The sequence below is a fragment of the Girardinichthys multiradiatus genome, chromosome 8, assembly GCF_021462225.1.
Source record: "Girardinichthys multiradiatus isolate DD_20200921_A chromosome 8, DD_fGirMul_XY1, whole genome shotgun sequence".
Taxonomy (NCBI): Eukaryota; Metazoa; Chordata; class Actinopteri; order Cyprinodontiformes; family Goodeidae; genus Girardinichthys; species Girardinichthys multiradiatus.
This window is the reverse complement of record NC_061801.1, coordinates 40,060,938-40,081,410: the sequence shown is the minus strand read 5'-3', so window position 1 is coordinate 40,081,410 and position 20,473 is coordinate 40,060,938. Positions and strand designations below refer to the sequence as shown.

Here is a 20,473-nt window from a genome sequence, read left to right as displayed (position 1 = left end):
TTAATTGGCTCTAGATAAATAATATAACAGAAATATTACTAGAATGAATATCAGCTTCTAATTGAGGTTCAAATTTTCAGATTTATTGTTTTACATTTAAAAATATCAAAAGCAGAATTTTTTTTATTTTGCTATAAAGATGGATGAATGAATTAAGGTTGGTTGGTGGGATGGATGGATGGATTGGTTGATTGAACGATTGATTGATTGACTGATTGAACGATTGATTGATTGATTGATTGAACGATTGATTGATTGAACGATTGAATGATTGAATGATTGAATGATTGATTGATTGAACGATTGATTGATTGATTGATTGATTGATTGAACGATTGATTGATTGATTGAACGATTGATTGAATGATTGATTGAACGATTGATTGATTGAATGAATGATTGATTGAAAGATTGATTGATTGACTGATTGATTGATTGAACGATTGATTGAACGATTGATTGAATGATTGGTTGATTGAACGATTGATTGATTGAACGATTGATTGAACGATTGATTGATTGATTGATTGAACAATTGATTGAATGATTGGTTGATTGAATGATTGATTGATTGAACAATTGATTGATTGAATGATTGATTGATTGAACGATTGATTGATTGAATGATTGATTGAACGATTGATTGATTGATTGAACGATTGATTGATTGATTGAACGATTGATTGATTGATTGAACGATTGATTGATTGATTGAACGATTGATTGATTGATTGAACGATTGATTGAATGATTGGTTGATTGATTGATTGAACGATTGATTGAACGATTGATTGAACGATTGATTGATTGATTGATTGAACAATTGATTGAACGATTGATTGATTGAATGATTGATTGATTGAACAATTGATTGATTGAATGATTGATTGATTGAACGATTGATTGATTGAATGATTGATTGAACGATTGATTGATTGATTGAACGATTGATTGATTGATTGAACGATTGATTGATTGATTGAACGATTGATTGATTGATTGAACGATTGATTGATTGATTGAACGATTGATTGAATGATTGGTTGATTGATTGATTGAACGATTGATTGAACGATTGATTGATTGAATGAATGATTGATTGAAAGATTGATTGATTGACTGATTGATTGATTGAACGATTGATTGAACGATTGATTGATTGATTGAACGATTGATTGAATGATTGGTTGATTGAACGATTGATTGATTGATTGATTGATTGATTGAACGATTGATTGATTGATTGATTGATTGATTGAACGATTGATTGAATGATTGGTTGATTGAACGATTGATTGATTGAACGATTGATTGATTGAATGATTGATTGATTGAACGATTGATTGATTGAATGATTGATTGAACGATTGATTGATTGATTGAACGATTGATTGAATGATTGGTTGATTGAACGATTGATTGATTGAACGATTGATTGATTGATTGATTGATTGATTGAACGATTGATTGAACGATTGATTGATTGAATGATTGATTGATTGAACGATTGATTGATTGATTGATTGATGAACGGACAGACGGATGGATGACCAAGAATAGTCACTTTTCCAGACTTTTCCTGACAGGGTCTTTGGTTTAATTCTCTGTAAAGTATTCCCAGTTTTCTGGATTATTGGTCTTCTTGTCAGATGTTCTCCAAGTTGTCTTCCATCTACGTCCATCAGACTAACTGACAATCTGTCGTGGTGGAGCCTGGTGAGCCCTGAGGAGATGTTTGATCTCCTCGAATAATCATTTCAGCCTGAGCTTCAGCAGCTCTAAAAACCACATCAGGATTTCTGATTCTAGAACTGGAAACCAGTTTAAACTGGGCTGCCTGTGAAACAGCAGGTGTGTGTGTGTGTGTGTGTGTGTGTGTGTGTGTGTGTGTGTGAGAGAGAGAGAGAGAGAGAAACTTTTAGACTGTTAATTACTTCATCATTGATTATTTATAAAACAACTTAATGAGCTGTCAAGCAGCCAAATGGCTCCATACCAACTTCTTGTCATCTCTGCCTTTGTCTGCAGTCCTGTCATCTCAGGCAACAAAGGAGGGGGAGCTTCTTTCTTTCTTTTTTTTTCTTTCTTTCTTTCCTTCCTTCCTTCCTTCCTTCCTTCCTTCCTTCCTTCCTTTCCTCCTGTCTACTATCACCTCAGTAGGAATCAGTTTTCCTAATAGGATTCCTCGGAGCCCTGGAGCTGTTTGTGCATCCGTCCCTTAAACCACGTGAGGTGTGTTTAGTGTCAGGTCTCTCTGCGTTGGTCGAGGCCGTCCTCTCCTTAACGATCGCTGGCAGTCGGCAGCATGTGGCAGTAATTAAATCAAAGGAAGCCGCTGAAAGAGCGACGGTGGGGGAGAAGAAACGTTTGTGTGATGGCTCTGCCAGGAAAATAAAATCTTGGCCGTTGAAAGAAAAATGTGCGGCTAATAAATGCGAACGTGGAGGAGACTTGTAAAGAGCTGTCACCTGTGGAGAAGTGTTTTTGTTCTCCGGCCTGAAAAACCCGCGTGCTCACTGAAACGGTCCCAGTGCTGAGTGGTGTGTGTGTGCAAAGAGTCCGTGTTGTGACCAGAAACCTGGACTGAAGGTTGGAACAGGTGCTGGAAGTCCTTAAAAATGCTGCAGTTTGTTTTAAGACGACGTGTTGGGAATTTTCTCTATAAAAATAAACTGAATGCAATTAAATGTTGATTTAAGAATAAACTCCAGAAAAGATCGCAGAAGACCTCACGGACTCCTGTGGTGAAGCCGTAAATCCTTTCTCCTATCCGTTAATGTCAGACTGTGTGGAAACCTTTCCTGAAGGATCTGCAGACGCTGGTTTGAGCTGATTTTACCTGGAAAGCTTAATTAGGTTTACATGTCAAGTCTCTGAGAAGTATTGTCAAAACTAGACTCCATTGTCTCACTGTTATGTAGCTATTAATGCTTTTGTTTTATCACGTTTGGACTTCATTTAATGCACTATACACACGTCTTAGCAACAACCTCCAGGTTTATTTCAAGGAGTAATTTTAGATTCTTTTACTGACTTGGAGAGATCTTCACAGACAGGTACCAGGTTATATCACAGGGCTTCTGCACCCACGTGTCCCTGGCAGGTCCCTGAGGTCCTGTGTCCAGGGCCTGATGATGGTTCCCCGAACAGAGCGTTCTGTTCATGAGCTCCCAGACTCTGGAGCTCTCTTCCTGTGGATGGGTGGACTCTGTGGTCTCTTTTAATAGCCAGTTAAAAACATATTTTTAAATCTGCTTTTGATTTTCATTTCTCTTGGTTGTTCTCTTATGAAGAACTTTGTGATTTCATATCTTGAAAGGTGCTATATAAATAAAGTTTTACTTACCTTCTTAGTATAATCATTGTTATCAAGTCAGTTTTAAGTGTTAAAACCCTGGCTGTAGCAGGGGTGTCCACACTTCTGAGAGCTGCTGAGATTTCACTGCTTTTGTCTTTATCAAACACAACTTATTAATCTTCACTTCTATTTTTACCCTGAATTTGGCTTTCTGAAGGTGTAAAAACTGTAGTTGAGGCAGTTTACTGTATTTTACTTACAGGCGAGTTCAACTCCATCTCTGTGCCTTAGACTCTTAGATGGTCTATTTCAGCTCTTGGACTAAAATATGGTGAACCCTGGACACAAATGATATTTCTCAAAACACTAAAGGTCACAGAGTGATGGAAGCACAGATGAATGAAGAAAAGAGGCATACATCGCAGCCAAAGAGTTTTTGGTGCTGCTGTGTTGAAGCCTTTACTCCGTGTTACTGGACTGTGTTTGGATTTAGGGTCTGAATGTGGACCTGCAGATGAACCAGACGGGATGATGGATCCGGACTGTTTGCAGAATGAATCATAAAAACTACTTTATTCAACATTATTAAGATGAATTTTCATACATTTGTCTTTATTGTCAAAGATGTGAGGATTTATTTATTTCTTTGTTGTAATAAAACTGAAACACCTAAAATAAGATGAGGGACATTTCTGATTGAAGTTTGAAGGTTCTGTTTGGGTTTCTTTTGGTTCTTCAGACTTGGTGACAGGAACTGGGATCAGCTGCAGCTCCACCACAGCTCTGAGCAGAATGAATGAATGATCTGGAGGGAGGGTTATCATTTCTGGTGATGACTGGAAAGCGTGCTCAGCTCTGGAGACCCTTTGTGCTGTGTCCTCCTCCTGATGGCCATTTCTCTCCTCTGTCCCAGACCTCTGAATATTTCCTGTGGGGGGGTCATAAAGCCACATTATATTCGCCATGAGGCTCCATATTCCCCATCATTGAAATCATCCTCTGTGTGTGGGTTTGTGTGATGAGGGAAGGCCTCCAAATTTCCTGCCAGATTGTGATATTGTGTTCACACAATGTGCAGCGTTAGCTTCTATATATGAAACTGAAGCTTTAAATCAAGAAAGAATTGGCTGTAGGATGTTTTTACAAAGCACTGGAGAAGTTCTAGCACTCATTAAATTAATTTTCATGTTCTTATGTTAAAGCTCCAAACTATAAATGTATTTCATTACGATTTTATGGAACAGACCAACACATAGTGGTCCGTTATTGTTGAGTAGGAGGAAAATGATACATGGTTTTACCATTTTACACAAAAATCTGACAGTCCAGCATGCATTTGTATTCACCCCCCCCCTGAGTTTGTAGAACCACCTTTTCCTTTAGGGATCTATGTCTACCAACTTTAGCTATCTAGAGCAGGGGTGCCAACGTCCAGTCCTCCAGAGCTACCATCCTGCAACCTTTAGATGCATCCCTGCTCCAACACACCTGAATCAAATGTCTGAATTCCTCCATCTGACTTTATTCAGCTCTGCAGAGGCCGGGTAACGAGCCATTCATTTGATTCACATGTGCTGGAGAAGGGACACGACTAAAGTTGCAAAATAGTAGCTCTGGAGGGCTGGACTTTGGGCCCCTCGCTCTAGATTTTCAAACCGGGTAGACACAGATCCCAAAAGTGAAAGGTGGCTCTACAAACTCAGGAATACAAATGCATGCTGGACTGTCAGATTCTCGTCAGTTTTTTGCAGTAGCTCCATCAGATTGGACAGAAAAAATCTGTAAACATCTGTTTTCAGGTCTTGCCACAGATTCTTGGTTGCATTTAGGTCTGGGTTTTGACTAGGCCATTCCAACACATGAATCCGCTTTGATCTAAACTATCCATTGTATCTCTGGCTGTATATTTAGGGTGGTTCTCCTGCTGGAAGGTGAACCTCCACCTCAGTCCTGGGCGTTCTCCAGCCTCGGACAGGTTTTGTTCCAGGATTGTCCTGGATTGAGCTCCATCCATCTTCCCATCAACTCTGACCACCTTCCCTGTCCCTGATGCTGTCACCACCATGTTTCAGTGTGCACCACTAGTAGCGTTTTGAATGTCGACCATAAAGTTGAATTTTGGCTTCATCTGATCAGAGCTCATAAACATTGGCTTGTGAAAAACTACCAATAGGATGTCTTCTGGTTTCTTTCAGTCATTTTTTCAAGAGGTCCAGCTTTGTGGACTACAGCAGACTGTTGATGGTGATGTGTTTCCCCTCCTATCAGCTAACTGGAGTTGTGGTCAGAGGAGCTTTCAGGACAACGGATGGAGAAGCTGCAGCATCAGTTTCATTAGAATAAAAAAGGCTTCAAGTGAAAAAAGGACTGAGGATAGAGAAGAAGGCTGGGAGGGGGAAGGAAGGGAGTATAAGTGGGAGGGTGTTGTGTTGTCCCTGCTGAAGAAAAGCATCTCCACAGCATGATACTGCCACCCCCATGCTTTGCCATGCAGATAGTGTGTTCTTATGTAGGTTTTTCCAACATATTTAGCAATTTGCTGTTGAGCCAGAGCTACCGTGGACCTCTTGGAATACCTGGATACAATATTTGAAAGGAATAGAATATTTCCAGTTGGATGGCCTCTAACAGCCCTTAATGCCCATACCTGATTTTTAGTGGCTGAGATGCCAAAGTTTATAGAACAGCTGAGTTTATACTGTGATTAAAGGACACAAATTAGGTGACTTCTGATAGGATATTTTGTTGCACTGGATTTTATTGTGTTTGAAGGGGTTTGTTTTGTTGACATGTTAGTAGAGTAGTAGACAGTGTTTTCCATCCTCACAATTTGCCTTTTTACAGTATGGTTATCTGGTAAATGTAGCTCTATTTAGACTCTTTCGGTGGAGCAGTGTGGTTACACCCTCAGTCCTAACAAATATAGCACTTCTGAGAACACACACAGTCTTTGAGCTAATTCAGGGTAATTAGTGGTCAATTAAAGTGCTGTGACATCACTGACTGTCTGATTCTTTGATCTTGTGGCTCCTGGCAGGACCAGACGCCATCTTGAATTCATTTACAGGCTGCAGTGTAAACTTGGCACACAACCGGACGATATGCTTCTTCTTCTTTTTTTATGCCTCTTTAGTTTCTTTGCTTCTGGACCTTCTTTTTTTCTGTTTTGTTTCTGTTTCTTGTTTTAACGACTTTAATCTGTTCTTTCATTTTTATTTTGAACATCTGGTGTGACATTTTCTACTTTTCTCTCGTTTTGCTCTTTAGTTTTTATTTTTTTCTCATTTTTTATTGGAGGCAATATTTGGTTGCATATCATAGTTAAGTGCCATGTATTCATGATCTGCATGTCAACAATGCATTTGGCCAGTTTGATGATGTCTGACTATAAATTACTTTCATGCAGAAGCAACAGAAAATGGTGGAGAAACTGTAAAGAAGAAAAATGTGGGTTATTTATACTCTACATTATCATTACAATAATAGCAGTTCTTGTCCTGATATTGTTTAGATGTACAGAATATTGTTCATCACAATTTAAAAATAGGCATTTGGGTTCAAAAAATAGAAGAAACCATGAGTGAAACCAGTAAACCCCCAGTTTACCCAGTAAAAACACAACTAACATACCTCATTTGTATACCAATGACGCCGTTATTTATTTACACAACAGAAACAACAGTTGGATCTTTACAGAGGATTAAGAAATATGAATTTGTGAAATAGAGGGCTACACGGTGGCGCAGTGGTTAGCACTGTTGCCTTGCAACATGACTATTAGGTTAACTACTCTCTCGCCTCCCACGACTCTGTACAGAAGAAGCGGGTTTAGAAAATGAATGGATGGAATTTGACAAATAATTGAATATAATCTGGCTAAAAGTGTCGGGTATGTCTTGATTCATGCTGTCAGGTGTAACAAGCGTAGAGGAAGAGGAAGTTAATTTAACTTGGGTAGAAATATGTGTACAGATCCACAACTTTGTGGGAATGGTTCAATAAATCCCTTCAGCATCATTGATTAGAAGCTGGTTTAGTTGTTGTTCACCAGAAAGTCAGGAACTGTTGCTGTAAAAGAAATCTGCTCAGATAAAAATGAAATCTGTTAGTGAAGCTAGAGCAGAGAGCTGCTATCTGGGTTGCTGCTGAGGGAGAGAACCACTAAATAATAGATCAGCAGTCTGCTGCCTGAAAGCAGAGTGATTTAATTATCTGAATTAATCTACCAAACATGCTACCAACATGCATGTTGTCATGTGTGAGGAGATTATTGATGGAGCTTCTTCCCTTTTTAAAATCTTTTTCCTCAGTGTTTGACAGACTGCTTCATCCTAGGTGCACAAAGGAGCCTTATCATGGGTCCTTCCTTCCAGTTTTTTTTGTATGCATTCATATACATGCACATTTCTCTGAATCTTAGTTTGATATTTCTGTTAAGTGTAAAGTATTTTTCTCTTAGGTTGTAAATGTTCCCTCACTGTACAGTCTATTTCCTATTTTATTTTTTAGAATATTACCTTTGTACGAATTTAACTTTGCTGATGGTCCTCTTGAATTTCCCCACTAAGGGACAACAAAGAATATTTCTATTCTGTTCTATTTCTACTTTTAATGTATGGTATCCCCAGACTCACTGACACCTTAATATTCTGTGGGAAACATTCACAGTTATCATCTACCAGACTTTGTTTTGATATAAGAACAGCCAACCTCACCAAAACCAAACTTTTGGTCTTAATTTACTGGACTCGTGTTTAAATATAAAAAGCACCGGAACTTTCAATTCACCACACTCTGGTTTTTAATGTGAAAACAGCCAGACTCGGATTTCACAGAACCTTTTTGTTAATGTGAGCACAGTCACCCTCCTAGTGACCCAACTCTGGTTCTTTTACTAAACTCTTATATTTAATGTGAAAACAGCCACAATCATTAGTTAGCAGAGGAAGAGCAGCCTCGCTCTGTTTTCACATGGCTGTTTTCTGGGTGTTTTTGATCTAGACAACCTGGTTCCACCAGGTTCTGTTCTGTTTAAGTAAAAAAAAGCCAGTCTTTATCCACCGGTGTCCGGTTTTTAAAGATAAAAAGCAGCCTCACTCACACCGACTCGTGTCACACACTTTCTCTGTGCGTTTCTTTGTCCGGACCCCCAGTGTTTTCTGTCTGAGTGACTCGACCCCCCCCCCCCCCCCTTCAGTCACAGGTGCAATGAGCTCGAACACACACACATGCTGAGTCCACTTGTCTTCACGTAGGGGGCTCTAATCAAGCCTCAGGAAGCCGGAGCTCCACGGGGAGCTGTGTGTGTGTGTGTGTGTGTGTGTGTGTGTGTGTGTGTGTGTGTGTGTGTGTAACAAAGTGAGCTGAGGAATGCGTCAGTCCATGAAACTCTCTGAGTGTGTGAACGCATGTTTTCAATTACAACCAAGTATTTTTGCAGATGTGTGTATTTGCTCTCTCTTTATGCTTCGTTTCTCCACGTCTGTCTGCTTATTTCATGTTTTTCCACTTTCTCTCTCGCACTCTCTCTGTGTTTATCATTTTTTGTGCATCTTTAAAGTTTCGTTTTTTTTTTTTCACTTTCGCCTCCAACTTACTGTTGTCTCAAAGCTTAATGCAGTGGCGGGTCTAGAGAGTCTAGGGCCACATTTTAAAACCAGGTGGGGGTGAGCTGTATTGGGTTTGGACTGCTAACTAAGTAGGCCAGGGTTTTAAGTGGACATGGAGGCGTTAAAAGGATCCGCTTTGAAAACTGTAAAGAACATGAAAGATTTTCTCACCAAACCTACTTCTCATATGGATCTACGGTGAACACAGCACCATAATCCTGTCCTGCTGACTTTTATTAACATGCAAGTTATTTTGTCCTTTATTGTCTCACCTTTCCAGAGCTACAGAGAGGTTGATAATATTTTCTCAGTATGAGAAGCTTGTGTGAAAATATCACGGTTTTATTGCATTTACCCCAAAGAAACGTGATTTAATCGTTTATATTTGACTCAGAAAAGCAGTAATTAATAATACTGCGGAAAACGTAATCTGTTATTTGGTTTTAATAAGTATAACATTTCCTGGTATTTCTGTTTCGATGGTAAGTTACATTGAGTTAAATTTCAAATAAAAATTAAATTTTTAAATAAAAAGGCTTTTAGTGCAGAATATTTTGCTGTTTTAAATCGACCAAGAGCACAAATTAGTCAGGTTTTTCACTACTTTAAAGGCATGCTGCACACTGCTTGTCAGCTATACAGTAGCTTTAAACCATCCGTCCATCCTCTAAACCTGCTGATCCAACCAGGTCAGAGAGGCTGGTGCCCATCTCCTGTGGTGATTGGATGGGAGGCGGTCACTGTCCATCACACCCTCACACCTTTAGAGAGACCAGTTAACCTAACAGTCATGTTTCTGGACTGTGGGAGGAAGCCGGAGTACCGGAGAGAACCCACGCATTCACAGGGAGAACATGCAGACTCCCTGCAGAAAGAGTCCAGGCTGGGACCCAGGACCATCTTGCTGCAGGGCATCAGTGCTACCAGCTGTGCCACCGTGCAGCCCAAGTTTTAAACCAGATGGGTGGGGCTCCACATCATGTTCATCTGTGTTTTGTGGTAAAAAGTCTTCTTTGTCCCAGCTGACCAGCAGTGTGCAGCAACAGGTGAGGAAGCCTGCTGTATGCAGCTGGAGAAAACTCGGGTCACCTTTTTCTTTGGTATCTTATTACAAGAACTTTAAAAGGTGAAAACGAGGTGCTGAAGGTTTTTGAAGTCGGACGTTTATAGAACCTTGATGATTGGTACCTGCCCAAGACTACCATCAGTACAAATGTTAAAATTTCACAAAATATCCATCAGTCAGGGAAGATGGCTTTATTAATTATCTTCCTGGACCTCAGCATCTATTTATTAGAATCATCTTGGAGTCATTAAGTGTCATCTGGAGCCAGTTTGGCCTTCTTAGGCTCCCTAAGTTACAAAGTTGGAATGCATTAATGCAGCTATTAGATCTAGAAATAACTGTCTTCTTAAAAAACATCTTTATTTCTGCTCACTGAACCATACTGGAAATGACAGAAAATAATTTAACCGCATATTTAGACACATTCATGTTTGATTAACCGTGAATTCTGATTCCAGAAATAACAGTCGTCAAATTTCAACTGTTTGATACTTCTAACAAAGAAAAATACACGTAAGCAGGATTTCTCTCTTGTATTGTATCATAATTGATACCTTAGGCGTTTGAGATCATGTATTTATCAGATTTTCCAACAAAAACCATCTTTTTTGAGTCTTGGCATAAACTCACGGCACACTTGAACAGCCTTAACTGTGGTGCATTCACTACGTCGGGTTTTTAAGAAAAGCACTGAACACGTGTGTTGAAAATGACACGTGTGGACTGATGGGGTCCAGCGCTGCAGCAGCTGTTTATGCAGAGAAAATTAAAGTTCTTCTGTAATGAAACATGAGATGGCTTTCAAGCTAAGATTCATCCAAATCTGAGCTGAAATCTTTAATATATGCAATCAAATCAGATACTTTCTTTATTCTCTGTACTTTTGCTTATGATTCGTTGCACTGTCCCCATATTTATGTCATCTGGACTCAATTAGGCATCCATGCTCAAAACTCTGCGTGCTCATCTGGTTCACATTAGTGCAATTGCAGGTTGGTAGAATAAAGGGCTCTGCTTGGAGGTAGTGGGTGGGATTTCCTTCCGCTTTAACATACACACACACACACACACACACACACACCTCCATGTGTTTTGAATCAAGAACATAATTAACCTTCAGAGGATTCGGAGGCCATGGCTCAGATCTCCGCTATAAAATACATCTAAAAAGCAGAAACACCCCCGTCCCCCGTCCCCTACCAAACCGGAGAAGTTTCAACCGTCTGCGGCTCGTTTCATTGGCTTTCCCACGTCGGCCTCTGGACTTGGAGCACGAGTTTGGGAAGGAAGATGGGAAAAGTACAGAGGTGGGATTCAGTCTACCTCATGATGAAATGTGAGATGGTTGCAGATCCAGGACACCAGTGGTTCTGAGATCATTCAGATGTTGATATGAAACAATATGTGTTTATGAATCCAAGAAGCCGGGTCGTTTACAGTCAGATTTCCTTCATTTCCTGGTGCTAAACACCTGATGAAGTATTTGTTTAAATATTTGAAATCAGTGAAGTATGTTTTGAAGTATTTCCTTCAGAAGCAGGAGAATCTGCTGAAAGCCAGATATTTAAAAAACTTAAATATTAAGCTTTACAGATTTTCAGTTTTTCCAAACTTCTTTTATTTTTTCATGAACTTATTCATCTTAGTTTGAATCCCTAATTTCTATTTATGTTTTCATGTGCGTTGACATTTTTCTATGTAGCAGAAAGGATGGAAAACCAGACATCGCGGCGCCGTGTTTTAGACGTCTTCAACAAATGGACCCGGTCCTGGTGTCAGTAAATTTTAAACTGATATTTATTTATTCCAGGAGCTTTGATTTGAGTATTCCTCCTTTAGTTTTAGTTTTCCAGTTTGTTCAAAGATGGAAACTTTAGAGAAAAGCTACAGCTCTGTATGTTTGAGTCTCAACCTTGAAGCAAATGAAATGATAAACAATTATTTTACAGAACGGCTCAGTTTTATTACATTTAAACCCAGCAGAGCGAACATTTAGAGAAGCGTCCTTGTTGGAACGCTGTGTTCTCCAGGTTCTTTCGGTCTTCCAGGACTGGACCAATCCCAGACCCGACAAACTTTTAACTGTAATTTCAGATAAACTACCAGCTAAGCTCCGAGTATTCCTCCTTCAGTTTCTTTGGTTTTTCAGTTTTTATGTAACAGATGGAAATCTTTAGATCTTTTTTTTTTTTTACATCTTTCAGAGATTTTGACTTTAAATAATTATTTTAGATAACAAGCTAGCTAAAGCTAAGTATTCCTAAGTATTCACATAGCCTAATGCTTTCAGTAAAAAACACAAAATATTTGTAAATCTTGAGCGAATTAAACAGGCAATATGTCAATGAAACAAAGTAGAACTTGACTAATTATTGTAGGTCCTGAACAGGTTCTCAGTCGTTAACTTGGATGAATGAAAGGTGCTCGGTTTCCTCACCTTTTGGGTTGAATGATTTTTAATTTGTTGTCTAGAAAATGTTTAAGTCTAATCTCAGCAACAAAGACAGGAACTTTTCTCCTTATAGCTTTATTTAGCCAAGTTTAATAACTGGATGCAACCAAGTCTGCTGAGTTAAACGTCTCTAGATGTTTCAGGTCCTGCTTACTAGGATATTAAAATAAAAGTTAAAAACGTGGCTAAAAAAAGAAAAATACTTTGAACATTTTCAATTGAAGAAAATCTCATCCTAAAAGCAACAACAAGTCTCCATCTGCATCTGCTCCATTTGCTGAAGGACCACATTTGTACCATTCTTAAACAGCGGTCAGGGGCCACATAAAATTACTCAAAGGGCCACAAATGGCCCCTGGGCCACACTTAGGTCACCTCTGCTTTAAAGAAATATCAATGTTGATGAGTCACCAAAGTTGAAACAGCGATTATAGATTAACTGGGAGACATGCGCTAACGATTTTTCAGACGTTCGCCCCCTACTGGATAGAACCTGGTATTTCATATTTTGTTTCTACATTATAGTCTGGATAGAAACGGATCTTTTTGTGCTTAGATTTAAGGCAGCTTTTAGTGATTATTTGGCTTTTAAAAGAGAGTGTTTTAACAAACTAGCTTACTGTGTTTGGTTTATGATGAATAAAGAGGAGATGAAAGTGAAACCAGGCTGTTAGAAACAAGAAACGATGAAAAACATCGAGGAGCGAAGGGGGAGGGAAAACTGGGAAGGCACAGGTGCAGCCGAGTGTTTGTCTGTCGAGAGATTTGGTGACTGCTCCTTTGAGTGTTCACATTCCAGCACATCTGCTTTGGATGAAGCATGTTAAACCCTGTGTATGGGGCGGTGGGGGGTAACTGGGTGACAAGGAGTGGGAGGAAGAGGAGAACAACTACATGGTTTTTGTTTTGTTCAGTATTTAGCTTCATGACTGTCGTCGGAATCTAGAGAGACTCAAAAACCTGAATCACCAAAGAGACGGTTTGGGTTGAGCTGTCAGATGTTAGGAACCACCTTCATAAAATGTCCTGTTTATTTTTAATATGCCGTTTATTCAGGTGAGACCAAACCCCAGGGGTGTCCAAAAGGATGGCCCCCGCAGGATTTTGTCCAGCCCTGGACCACGATTCTAAAAATGGCAAAAATTTGGTTTCCCAGAGCAGGTGTTGTATATATACAGGGGTTGGACAATGAAACTGAAACACCTGTCATTTTAGTGTGGGAGGTTTCATGGCTAAATTGGACCAGCCTGGTAGCCAGTCTTCATTGATTGCACATTGCACCAGTAAGAGCAGAGTGTGAAGGTTCAATTAGCAGGGTAAGAGCACAGTTTTGCTCAAAATATTGAAATGCACACAACATTATGGGTGACATACCAGAGTTCAAAAGAGGACAAATTGTTGGTGCACTTCTTACTGGTGCATCTGTGACCAAGACAGCAAGTCTTTGTGATGTATCAAGAGCCACGGTATCCAGGGTAATGTCAGCATACCACCAAGAAGGACGAACCACATCCAACAGGATTAACTGTGGACGCAAGAGGAAGCTGTCTGAAAGGGATGTTCGGGTGCTAACCCGGATTGTATCCAAAAAACATAAAACCACGGCTGCCCAAATCACAGCAGAATTAAATATGCACCTCAACTCTCCTGTTTCCACCAGAACTGTCCGTCAGGAGCTCCACAGGGTCAATATACACGGCCAGGCTGCTATAGCCAAACCTTTGGTCACTCATGCCAATGCCAAACGTCGGTTTCAATGGTGCAAGGAGCGCAAATCTTGGGCTGTGGACAATGTGAAACATGTATTGTTCTCTGATGAGTCCACCTTTACTGTTTTCCCCACATTCAGGAGAGTTACGGTGTGGAGAAGCCCCAAAGAAGCGTACCATCCAGACTGTTGCATGCCCAGAGTGAAGCATGGGGGTGGATCAGTGATGGTTTGGGCTGCCATATCATGGCATTCCCTTGGCCCAATACTTGTGCTAGATGGGCGCGTCACTGCCAAGGACTACCGAACCATTCTTGAGGACCATGTGCATCCAATGGTTCAAACATTGTATCCTGAAGGCGGTGCCGTGTATCAGGATGACAATGCACCAATACACACAGCAAGACTGGTGAAAGATTGGTTTGATGAACATGAAAGTGAAGTTGAACATCTCCCATGACCTGCACAGTCAGTCAGTGTATTTAGCTTATTTTTGAGCAGGTATGAATGAAAAAATAAAATTAAATAAAAATAAAACAAAAAATGTTTAGCATTTTTTATAAATTAAAATGAATAAATTAAACAAAAGGGCAACTTTTATGGTCTGCCGCTCTGCCATCCTTCCTGTCGACTCTTAATACTTTCTTTATGGGAAAGTATTTCCCATATAAAGCAGCAACAGTCATTAAAACCCATGCTGGGTTTGGGGATGACCGGGTTGCTGCGATCCGGGTAGTCCAGTCCTTTTAATGAGATTTCATGAGAAAGCATCGGAGTAACCGGAGTTTCTCTGATGGTTTGAAGCATTAATTAATGCAGCGCTACACCTTATACTGTGCACTGCCGGTCAGCTGACTGAGAAAATAGACTTACACTTTTCTTTCGTTCACACAAAAACAGTCGGTTAAAGCTGTTATGAAGCTGCAGCGAAAATGTTTAAATATCATTCGCAATAAGAACATTTAGCTAAAAACCCACATAGCTGCTGTTTATTTTCTAGTTTTTAGTCACATCATTATGACTCTTATAATGAATGGTTTATTTGTTTTGTTTTTTTAATTTTTACATAAATGTTTGTGTCTCTAAGTATTTTGGTGATGGCATGTATTTTTGTTTCTCATCTTTGGTAGAAATTCTGTAACTTCATAAATGTGTGATGATTTTACTGCATGAGAATCACCGATCCGTGATTAATTCACTTTGTTGTTTGTGTTCATGTTGCATGCTGGTAGAAAAATAACCCAGACGGACCGCTCCAGAAACATTTAATGAACATTTTTAGCAAACGTTTGTATTTAGATGTTAGAAATCGGACAAAAATGACACAGAAATTTTGAAGAATTAAATTTAGGTAAATTTCATGTCTACAAAAAAACATTTTTCTACACTTTAGATTAATAATAATCTAAATGTGTAAAAATAATCTGATTAAAACACAGGAAAACATTTTCTATAGAGAAAAAAACTGTACTAGTGACTTGTTTAACTTCATATCAGAAACTAGGTGACGACTTTTTTCTCTGCTGGTAGTTTTCTAAATCTAATTAACAATCTGCTTGTTTTCATTGTGTTGGCAGCTCACGTTTAAAATCTGACCGCTGGAAAAATATCTGCTGCATGTCTGCAGGAATATGAGGGAATTACGATTAATTAAGATTATTAAAGCATAAATTCCTAAAATGATGGATTTATTGACCTAAAAGGTGGGAGTTCTGAGTTTTGATGCTTTAAATGAATAGATTATTTTATTTATAGTCCTTACAAGAAAATTTGAAATCGGCACTTTAAAACTGGAAATCGGTTCATTAGTAAAAATAGTTTGTGCTACCTGAAAGCAGGAGTTGTGACTGCAAACAGTCACCTGAATTCTTACTTTAGGTAAGAAAGTAATGAAGATTTGATTAAAAGTGGAGGCCTTTCTCCTCCTGCTTCGTCTCCTCGTTTTCACCCTTCACCCCCTTTTTCCCCACTGAGAGCAGAGGTGGAGACAGAGAGGTTAAACAGATGCTTCTCACATTTGGAGACAATAACTGGGAGAAGGAGCATCAAACGCTGCATAATGACTAAAAACCTTCCTTTTCTTTGCCCTTCTGCATTTTTCCCTCTTTTGTTTCCGTTTACTGTCTTTTTATCTCCATCCAACTCGAAGTGTTTCATTCTGCCGTGTTTGTTAGTTTTCCTCGCTTCCTTTTCAACAGAAACCTTCGACGGCCCAGCATCGTCTCCAACCTCCTGCCTGGTTAGAGCTGAAACACGTCTGTCGGACCCAAACACTCAATTCTTATCAATGTTTCCTCACCGGACTCTGAGAGAACGAGCTGAGTGACGATTTTAACTTGACCTGTCGGTGCCTAACGATGGACTAATTGTTTGATGTGAATGTTCTGGAGCTCCATGTGTTTCCAGCTCCATGAGGAACCAGTTTGAACAGGAATGTGGTTGCATGTTTTTGGCCCGGGTTGATGCAGAGCCAAGCTTTGATGAAGTCTGTGATGTTTCGTCTCCTGTGAAGATTCCCCAGATCCGTCATGCATTGCAGAACCATTTCTACCCAACGTTTGTCGGGGGTTCTGTTGTGCTGTAAATAATCATTTTACTCAACCTGTGCACAGAACCTGTCACTGTTCTGGGTTAGAACATGGACCTAATCTGGTCTGCATCATGGTTCTCTAAGGGGAATTTCTTCTGCTGTTGTCTGTCAGACACTGAATCATAGGGATATGAAAGTTAGGCCGATATCCGATATTAATGTTGCTGTTATGGCCAATAAGCGGTATTATATATATTATATGTATTTCCCTACCCTTTCTACACCAGTGAACAAACAACCACACCCCTGACATTACTTCTCTGCTTCAGTTAAACACCCACAATGCTGTGCTGCATCGTCATGACTGTCACATGATCCAAACCCACACCACATGGCCACCCCCTCCCCTCGCCCTGCAGAAACATCAGTTATTAATATTGGCCCGGTTTAACGTATGTTCTGGTTTAAATCTCATTTTTGAGATAAGTTCAGATGTCACAGAATAATGCGTTGTGATGTAAAATGTTTTATATAAATTGTTTATGAAATTTATGAAAATGAATCTTAAATATATCTCCTATTGTTTCCACAAAATGTCCAACTGAGTGTGTGATGTCATACAGCCTAAAACTCAGCTTTTTTTTTTTGCTCTTTATGAAACTCCAAATTAAATAAATACATGGTTTTTTTTCTAGTAACACAACTGAAACATTTTCTGAAAACAAAAAAAAAAAAATCACATTTGTTAATTTTTAGCTGATTTTTGCACAACCACAGTTTTCTGATCTTGTTTCGAACATTTTTTTTCCTCAGAAATGTCTAATAGTGAAACGATGATGAATAAATGGATTCTGCTTTCTTTCTGTTTGAGTAGAATTCTCCTGGATCTGGTTCCATTTTCATTTGGTTCTGCTCCACTGAGCCGAAACCAGTTCTGTTCTTTATTCTACACATTGTTGGGATCCAATTCTCCATCTATGCTTGTTGAATTAGCTCAGCGACTCTTTGCTGATGTGATGTTTTGTGTTATGCCTGGGACCTTTCACCAGATGTCCTCTGACAGTCTTCTGTTTGTCGTTGGACCATCATGTTTTGGCTCTTCTTGGTTTAGGGGTTCTGTTAGGATTAGATTAACTGATCACCTCTATAAAGCAGGACACAGCAGATGAGCACAAACACCTTATTCCAGCTGTAAAGCATGGGGGTGGAAGGGTGATGATGTGGGCTTGATTTATCATCCACCGTTAACTCCTCGGTGCCCCAAAGGACACTACAGCCTGTTTTTTAGTCGTTTTGTGCTTAGAACGTTGCTGAATCAGGGTTAATATCTTCCACCATGTTTCTGTCCCTTCCTGGGAGCCGTTGGAGTGTCAGGCCTCTGTTGAGGCGGATTTAGATGGTTTCTTTGTAGTAAATCGTCTCCAGGGCTTTCTTTCAATCTTTTCTGCTTTGTTTAATTGCATAAATCTTCAGGTCATGGTGTTCATACAGGTTTTTGAGTGGCTATTGAGCTTTAAGCGAGTCATTTTTAAGGCTAGAATCAGTTCATGGTTGTGGTTTTGTCATTTATCAGTATAAATAAAATAAACATAGTTAAGACTTTCTCTGATTGGCTCAGAGTCTGAAGGTCTACTGGCTGACTGTGGGAATGTTGCTGCTTCCATATCTGTGAGTGCAGGAAGTCAGGTTGTTATTGTCTCTCCCTGCATTCCTTTGACTCTAACACACTCTGCACCTGTTCATGTCTGTCTGCAGCACACACACACACACACACACGCTCGCACAAATCACAGCCTTTCCACACCAGTGTGACAACACATTCAGTGGGAAAATATGTCTGCAACGCATGAGACACAGCTCTAAATGTTTTCTGCAGGATCAGCCCCGGCAGTCGGCTTGTTTCTGTGTGTGTTTGTGTTCCTGTGCTGGCTTTGGGTCAGTAAATGTGGTTTTATGATCAGAGTTCAGTTCTCTAAGGGGTGGAGGAGGAGGAACAGGGAGTTAAAGATCATCCTTAATGAAATCTGCAGACGCTGTGTGGAAAACGGGGGGATTTGGATGTATATGCTTCTCCCAGCTGGTCAGCCCATCTCAGTAAACATCTGTGGATTTTTGTTTTATAGTTAAATATATGCCAGGGTGAGAGGGGCCAGTGAAGATAATGACCGTTTGATAATGTGATTTATTTAACTGCTTCTTTTAACTGAGGCAGTGATTGTTCACCATATGGCTCCAATGGGTTTAAGAACAAGAACTGGACTCACAAGTTTGAATTTATATTCAAATATTGGGTCACAATTATACATGGACACAAATATACTCAAACTCAAACAAGCATGGTGGTGGCAGCATCATGCTGTGGGCTCTCCTGCTGCTTATGGTACTGGTGTTCTGCACAAAGTGGATGGACTAGTGACAAAGGAGGACTTCCTCCAAATTCTTACCTCAGATCCACAGCTAGATGGGTTAACCTGGACCCAGTTGGTTGATCTCAAACGCACCCAAACCGGTTTAGGAACGGAAAAACCAGGATAACTCTGAGCTTCCCAAAGTTTCAAACTTAAACATGTTGAAAAACCTGTGGACTGTGCTTTAAAGCTGGGAAACCAATCCATTAAAAAAGACTGTACCAATTCTACCTAGACATCATGTTTCTGAACAGTAGGGGGAAGCTGGAGAACCTTGGTAGAACCCACAGAAGGTATTCGCCTCTTGAATGAAGTTACGGTTATCATGACTGAAGAGCAGTTTCTCTTTCTCACAGCTTCTTCCTTTCATTTGTCAGATGTGTCCATTTCTAAAGTGGCAGTTGACTTTAGGACAGATCACCGGAGGATGCTGCTGCTCCAAGTTACAGGAAGCATTTTGTTTTCTCTTTAAAATCAAAGAAAAAAGCCATGAGGATTGTGTTTAACCAAAATGACTCCAGAGATGTTTTCTGCCTTTAGTAATTCCTCTCAGTGACAGTGGGAAGTATTTGTTATTTAATCTCTGTCTCTTAGCATGAACACATCTGTCTTCCATTCATATGCAAATATAAAAGAAGCAGCTGATGTATTTAGAGGAGAATGAAGGTAGATCTGTGGAGAGTTTTCTTCATTTTGACAGGAAGGAGTGAGGAGAGCTCGATCAGCAGCTGTTTCAGGGTTTACGTCATGGAGCGCGAGCCGGTGTCATGGCTCAGCGTTCGCACGCTATGCACATGAACACAGAGGGCTGAGCTGTGGGGACCCCCTGCAGAAAGCATAACCAAACTCAGGCTCTGTGTTCTGCAGAGGAAAATCATCAGCTTGTCTGAGTGATACCGAGCTGCTGGGTGGGCCTTTAGTCACGCATGCTGCTGCGTGACTCGACATCTGAGAGGATCTGATCATCAGGTTTAGTCTGATGATCAGATCATGCAGGAAGCGGCTTTCCTACTACATCTTCAACCACAGTGTTTGAAACAAGCAGCTTCTTTATTTCTTTTCTTCTGTTTTAATGGACTCAGATGTTGAAACTTGGCATGTCCTGATGTGAAATCATTCTGATCAGAAGTTTATGGTTGAACCTTGAAGATACTGAGTTTGGTCTGGTGGTTTGTTTTTGGTATATTAGCCATTTGTTGTTGAGTTTTGGGATTTTTTTCTCTGTTTCCTTTGTACTTTTCTGGTCTTCAGGATACATTCGAAGAAAATAAATGTTTTCATTACTACTACTTGCCGGTTACTATCCACATTACTTTCTAAAACTTCTAGGTTACACTTTGCAAACTATATTTGAATTTACAGAATTTAAATGGTATTTTACAGAACCTAGAGTTGTCTGTTG

At 39.8% G+C, this 20,473-nt stretch overlaps 1 protein-coding gene across 8 annotated transcripts in view; it reads left to right on the top strand.

The window, feature by feature from the left end:
• Window positions 1–20,473, top strand: part of LOC124872883 (transcription factor 4-like) — a 272,600-nt gene that overhangs the window by 203,774 nt on the left and 48,353 nt on the right. The gene's annotated exons all lie outside the window — the stretch shown is intronic.